Below are 6,000 nucleotides of genomic sequence, written 5' to 3' on the forward strand. Positions count from 1 at the left end.
CAAATATCTTCGGCCATCAGTGAGCTTATCACTTCACTGATGCTACTACTATTAGCAGTACAAAAGTTTTAAATTATTTTTTAAAAAGATTATTTATTTGACACAGAGAGAGCACAAGCAGGGGGAGCAGCAGGCAGACGGAGAGGGAGAAACAGGCTCTGCAGGGAGCCTGATGAGGGCGAGGCTCGATCCCACCACCCCGGGATGATGACCTGAGCCAAAGGCAGATGCTAAACTGACTGAACCACCCGGGCGCCCCCAAAAGTTTTTGATTTTAATGAATTTCAATTTATCTATTTTTTGTGGTCATTTGTGCTTTTGGTATTATATCTAAAAAACTAGTGCCTAACCCAAGGTCATGAAGATTTATTCCTATAGTTTTAGAACTTACTTTTAGGTATATGATCCATTTCAAGTAAAGGTTTGTGTATGGTATAAAAAGGGGTTCAACTTCCTTTGTCAAGAATCACTAGCCAGAGGTGCCTGAGTGGCTCAGTCAGTTAAGCATCTGCCTTCGGCTCAAGTCATGATCCCAGGGTCCTGGGATCGAGTCCTGCGTCGGGATCCCTGCTTGGCAGGCAGTATGCTTCTCCCCCTGCCTCCCCATCCCCTGGCTTGTGTGCTCTCTCTCTAATAAATAAATACAACATCTTTGGGGAAAAAAAAAAAAAGAATCACTAACCCATAAATTTTACTTCTGGACATGCAATTCTATTTCACTGATCTACACTTCCAATCTGTAAGCCAGTAACACAGTATGTTGATCATGGTAGTTTTGTAGTAAGTTCTGAAACTGGGAAGTGTGAGTCCTCTCTCCTTTTATAAGATTGTTTTGGCTATTCATGCATCTCTTGAATTTTCATATGAATTTTAAGATCAGTTTCTTAATTTCTGCAAAGGCAGTAGAGGTCTTGATAGAGAATGCACTGAATCTGCAGGCCATTTGGGGAAGCAATGCCATCTTTATAACATTAAGTGTTCCAATTCATGAACATGAGATACCTCTCTGTTTATTTACATCTTCTTTATTTCAACAATTTTTAAAAATTTTACAGTGTATAAGCCTTAAACATCTTAAAATTATTCCTAAGTATTTTATTCTTTTGGATGTTATTGTAAATGGAACTGTTTTAATTTTCATGTTCAGAATGCTCATTGCTATTTGTCTAGAAATACCACTTTTTTTTTTTTTAAAGATTTTATTTATTTATTTGACAGAGATAGAGACAGCCAGCGAGAGAGGGAACACAAGCAGGGGGAGTGGGAGAGGAAGAAGCAGGCTCATAGCAGAGGAGCCTGATGTGGGGCTTGATCCCACAACGCCGGGATCACGCCCTGAGCCGAAGGCAGACGCTTAACCGCTGTGCCACCCAGGCGCCCCCACCTTTTTTTTTTTTTTTTTAAATGCTGTATTCTACAACCTCGCTAATAGTTCTGTAGATTCTTTAGGATTTTCCATATACAACATCATGTCTTCTACAAATAGACACTTTTACTTCTTCTTTTGTAATCTGGGTAACTTTGGTTCTTTTTTTACTGCCTAACTGCCAAGGCTAGAGCCTCAGGTACAATACTGCATAGAAGTAATGAGAGTGGACAACCTTGTCTTATTCCTAATTTTAGGGGGAAAAACGTTCAGCCTCCCACCACAACTATGTACTTTTTTGTAAGTTAGGCTGAGGAATTTCTCCTCTATTCCTAGTTTGTTACATGTTTTTATCATGAAAAGGTGTTGAATTTGGTGAAACACTTTTTTGGGGGGCATCCGTTGTGATGATCATATGGTTCCTATTACTTATTCCATTAATGCATTGTATTACATTAATCGATTTTGTGATGTAAACCAACCTTGGATTCCTGAGATAAATCTCACTTGGTGAGGGTGTATAACAGTTTTATATATTGCTTGATTTGGTTTGCTAATATTTTGTTGAGAATTTTACTGCTGTTGTTGGTATAAATAAGTGATACTGGCCCGAAGTGTTCTTTTCTTGTGACTTCTCTGTCTGGTTTTGGTATTCAAGTAATACTGGCCTCACAAAGTAAGTCCTCCTCTATATTTTAGATAAGTTTGCGAAGAATTGGTATTAAATCCTTTAAAAATATCTGACAGAAATCACTAGTGAAAATGTCTGGCCACAGGCTTTTCTTTGATGAAAATTTTAAAATTACAAAGTTAATCTCTTTACTTGTTCTAGGTTGCATTAGTTTCCTAGGGCTGTTGTAATATATTACCACAAACTGAGTGGCTTAGAACCACAGAAACTTATTCTCTCACAGCTCTGGATTCTAGAAATCTGCAATCAAGGTGTCAATAGAGCCATGCTCCCTCTGAGGGTCTACAAAAGAATCCTTCCCTGCTTTCTCCTAGTTTCTGGTAGTTTCCAACAATCTTTGGCATTTCTTGGCTTGTGACAGCGTAAGTCCAATTTCTTTTCTTTCTTTTTTTTTTTTTAAGATTTTATTTATTTGACAGAGATAGCCAGCGAGAGAGGGAACACAAGCAGGGGGAGTGGGAGAGGAAGAAGCAGGCTCCCAGCGGAGGAGCCTGATGTGGGGCTCAATCCCAGAACGCCGGGATCACGGCCTGAGCCGAAGGCAGACGCTTAACGACTGAGCCACCCAGGCGCCCCGTAAGTCCAATTTCTACTTCCAGCTCACATGGACTTCTTCCCTGTGTGTGTCTCGGTCTCCAAATCTCTCTTCTTATAAAGAAATCAGTCACTGGATTTAGGATCCATTCTAATCCAGTATGACTTTGTCTTAACCTGATTAACCTGCAAAGACCCTATTTCCAAATAAGGTCATGTTCATAAGTACAAGGGATTAGAGCTTCAACATGTCTTTTTTGGGGGAGGTGGGTGGGGTGGGGTGGGATAGACATTTCAACCTACAACATAGCTTGGTTCAGATTTTCTATTTCTCCTTGTCAGTTTCAGTAGTTTGTGTCTTTCTAGGGATTTGCTTATTTCATCCTAATTATCTAGTCTGCTAATATATATATTATCCCTTAATTCTTTTTATTCATGTAAGGTCAGTAGTAATTTCTCCTATATCACTTGTGATTTAGTAATTTGAGCTTTTTCTCTTGATCAGCCCTAGATAAAACATTTATTAATTTTGTTGGGTCTTTTCAAAGGGCCAACCTTTGATTTTGCTGATTTCTCTATTTTTCTGTACTATTTCATTTATTTCTGCTCTACTCATTATTATTTCCTTCTTTCCACTTGCTTTGGATTTAGTATGCTCTTCTTTTTCTAGTCTTTTGAGGAAGACAGGGTATTGAACTGAAATCTTTTTAAATATAGGCACTTGCAGCTATAAATTCTGGTCTAGGTGCTGTTGGCTACATCTCGTTAAGTTTTGGTGTGTTTTGGCTTTGTTTTAATTCATCTCAAAATATTTTCTAATTTCCTTTGTGATTTCTTCTTTGAGCTACTGATTATTTAGAAGTGGTATTTAATTTCCACATGTTTGGGAATTCCTCATATTTTCTCTGTAACTGATTTCTAATATCGTTCCTCTGTAGTAGGAAAACATACTTCACATGATTGCAATCCTTTAATTTTTTTATGGCCTAGCAGAAAGTCTTTCCTGGAGAATGTTCCATGTACAGTTGAGAAGAATGAGTATTTTGTTCTTTTTTGGGTGGAGTGTTCTATATAAGTATCTTCTTGGTCTAGTTGATACGCAGTGTTGTTCAAGTCTTCCATCTTTGTTGATCTTCTGCCTAGATGCTCTATCCATTATTGAAAGTGGAATATCAACATATCCAACTATTGCTGCTGAACTCCTTCTCCCCTCACTTCTCTCACATTCTGCTTCATGCGTTTTGGGGCTATGTTGTTAGGTAAGGATATAATTATGTCTTCCTGATAGACTGACCCTTTTATCATTAAAAAATGTCCCTTTTTATCTCTAGGTTCATTGAGTCTATTTCACTAGCACCGTGCAGCCTCTGATACCACTTCTCAGGAGATGCTGTCTTGAGCATGCAGTCTCCCTGTCCACCAGGAATGACTGTGGGTTCAGTTAGACTCTCTGGCAGTTTCTTTCTCAGGTCTTCGCTTTAGAAGCTTCCTGCTGATCTGCCTGTAGTGGTATCACACATCCAGCTGTTAGCCTCTACTAATTTGTTTCATTGTGTTTCTGCCACACCATGGCGCATAAATTGCACCACTCTCTGTTCCAATAAAAGCGGGTCTCTCTGTATGGGTGGGGTTTCTTTGCCAGTCTTTGAGGCTTATTCCAATCCCAGGAGGGTTCTTTTAGCTATCTTTTTTTTTTTTTCTGGTTCTCTCTTTTCTGGTAAAAATTCTAACCAGTCTGCCGTTTCACTTGTTGCTACTAGTATCATGGAGCTACCAGCCTCCCCTTAATCGTTTACCACAAAAATCATCATTTTCAACAACTTTTTGTAAGCTCTGTTCCAAATAAAGTCAGTTTCCTTAAGAGAGAGTTCTCGGCTCTCAAGGCCTGCCTTTCCCTTTGGAAGAACCTTTGTGCCACTGCACAGAAACTGGGGGCTGGGACAATGACCCACTTCTCTCAGAGAGACATCTGTGCTTTATGAGAGGGGTGCTGGATGATTTGCCTCTCCTGGCATAGAACTTCTGCCTTATGAATGATGCCTGGCCCAAAGCTCAGTATTCTCACTCTGCTGCGCCTGGAGTAGACTTCCACTCTGAGTAAAGGGTGAGTGAATGAAGGGAGCACTAGGCTTTTTGACCTCAGCTGCCTGGAAGAAAGCATCTCCAACAAGAAGCTAGAAGGTATGAAAGAAGCCCACAGTCTGCTCCTTCTGCTCAGAGTAGAGCTTCCCTCAAGCTGAGTTCAGTGAGGTGGGTGGGAATGGGTCATGGATCAAATGCCAGAGTCCCATTGTTCTTACTGAGATTTAGTAGTTTTTTGTTTTTTTGAACAAATGATTCTCTGTTTGCTGTATGCCCTTAAGGTAGTTATTTCCACAGTTTAAATGGTTGTTTAAAAATAATTTTCACCAGGGCGCCTGGGTGGCTCAGTCGTTAAGCGTCTGCCTTTGGCTCAGGGCGTGATCCCGGCATTCTGCGATCGAGCCCCGCATCCCGGCTCCTCTGCTGGGAGCCTGCTTCTTCCTCTCCCACTTCCCCTGCTTGTGTTCCCTCTCTCACTGCCTGTCTCTCTCTGTCAAATAAATAAATAAAATAAAATCTTTTAAAAAAATAATTTTTACCAGTCAAATGGTTATTTTGCTTATTTTATCCAGAATAATAACCAAAGATGAAAAATATAACACAAAATCACATACTTTTTTCAACTGCATCTGGTCACCAAGTTAAAAATTTACAGCACTGATATGGGGCTCCAGGGTAGCTCAGTCGGTTAAGTGTCCAACTCTTGGTTTCAGCTCAGGTCATGATATCGAGCCTGCATCAGGCTCTGTGGTCAGCGCAGAGCCTGCTTGAGATTCTTTTCCCCTCTCTCTCCCTCTGCTCCCTGACCCGCTCTCTCTCTCAAATAAATAAATTAAATCTTAAAAACAAATTTATAGTAATGACATACAAAGAAAATATAGGTCATCCTCACTGTACATACTTTATACCAAAATTAAATGAACCAAAAAAAAGTTCATATGACACAGAGCTAATAAAGTTAACACAATAGCTAGAAGATACAAAAAGAGTAAATTCATGTCATTTCCTCTCCCCCATATCTGAATTGTAAAAGGAGTCATTATGTATACTATGGCAAAAAAAAAAAAAAAAAAAAAAAAAAAAAAAAGACAAAATGATGTGACATACTTTTCTGTAAATAAAAAAACACAGTTATTATCCCTACTTATTAAAGAACAAGTTGTTGGCTTAGAACATAATAAGAATACAGTGGGAGACATGAATTGGAACTTATATTCCCTAGGAATTGCTTCCTTCAGAATTCAGGAACTGGTTCCCCTAGACTGGTTTCTTCATAGCCACAGGTGATTCTGTCATATCAGAATCAACTCTGAGCTGCTGCTGCTTT

At 39.4% G+C, this 6,000-nt stretch overlaps 1 protein-coding gene across 17 annotated transcripts in view; it reads right to left on the reverse strand.

The window, feature by feature from the left end:
• The window catches only part of LCOR (ligand dependent nuclear receptor corepressor), a 171,605-nt gene that overhangs the window by 42,225 nt on the left and 123,380 nt on the right, over positions 1-6,000 (reverse strand). The window lies entirely within an intron of this gene.

The sequence above is a fragment of the Ursus maritimus genome, unplaced genomic scaffold (assembly GCF_017311325.1).
Source record: "Ursus maritimus isolate PB19 unplaced genomic scaffold, ASM1731132v1 scaffold_7, whole genome shotgun sequence".
Classification (NCBI taxonomy): Eukaryota; Metazoa; Chordata; class Mammalia; order Carnivora; family Ursidae; genus Ursus; species Ursus maritimus.